The sequence below is a fragment of the Pinus tabuliformis genome, chromosome 4_1, assembly GCF_031772625.1.
Source record: "Pinus tabuliformis cultivar Carrire ecotype Pingquan chromosome 4_1, CPIR1, whole genome shotgun sequence".
NCBI lineage: Eukaryota > Viridiplantae > Streptophyta > Pinopsida > Pinales > Pinaceae > Pinus > Pinus tabuliformis.
The window spans coordinates 649,289,401-649,290,519 of record NC_142303.1 but is presented as its reverse complement, the minus strand read 5'-3'; positions in this window follow the sequence as shown (position 1 = coordinate 649,290,519).

Sequence of the window (1,119 nt, the reverse complement as noted above, 5' to 3'; positions counted from 1 at the left end):
GTGAAAATTTAACAATGGGGTCCTTGATTAACCTCCTTTTTGAACTTGGAGACAATTGTGCACTTTAAAGCCCATTATGGAAGGACATGCTACTATGAAGTGCCCACTTGGTTCCATGATTTGTAAGCTCATTTTCCCAATTGCACTAATGAATTGTTGTATTGGAAGGTGAGGAGATGCATTGGATCTTATACAGGATTGCATGTGGGTCTTCATTTTGGGGTTTGGTCTCCCTATACGAGGTCCAACCCTTTCAGAGGGTCTTATTGGCTTTCATAGGGTGTGCGTTGAAAATCATGGGTCTCCACTATAAAAGAGAGCAGATAGGCATGCCATGGGATCCTTCACTACTATTCATTGCTCGCTCATGTTCCACTCGTCTGATGATGATGATGCATTTGGACCACCTTGCCCAGTCAACTACACAATTGCACCACACACCTGACAGTTGATCCAGGGCCCAAATGGGGTTTTGTCTCACCGTGGGAGACAAAGGGAGCACTTGCATCATTGTTCCAACCCTTGCGGATGGGATACATACGTGTTCGATTCAATTGGAGATCCATGGGGATTTTTTGTGCCTTCGCAACCACTTGAGAGCAACACAGGTCACTTGCTTGGAGATCAATAGGCCATCGCCTCATTACTATTTTTGCAGCCCTTCCACTCATTTTGGCACATGAAGGACTTCACTAGGCCTTTCAATGACCCTCCTAGCTATTGTATTACCATTTCGGCACCCTTGAGAAACTTAATTTTCATATTATAGAGCTATTCGGTGGGCTTGTCACCAATTAAGGTCTTATTTTGCACATTAGAGTCATTTTTAGGGGTTTGTTAGGCAAATTTGACCCATTCGAAACATTAGATGCTCATATAAATACAAGTGAGGCCTCATTTGCAACTCATCATCACTTGGAGTTGGGATATTTCTCTCTAAAGAATTCAAACCTGTAATTGTGGAATGATTTTGGATGATTAAATGCATTTTGATGTGTGGAAAGTTTTCACTATCTCTCTTGGAGCTTCTCTTTGGCAAGATTGTGGATGGATATATTCTTCTTTGTCTTGTAAGTGCAATATAATGTTATATTTATGTTTTAATGGACGCTAATGCAT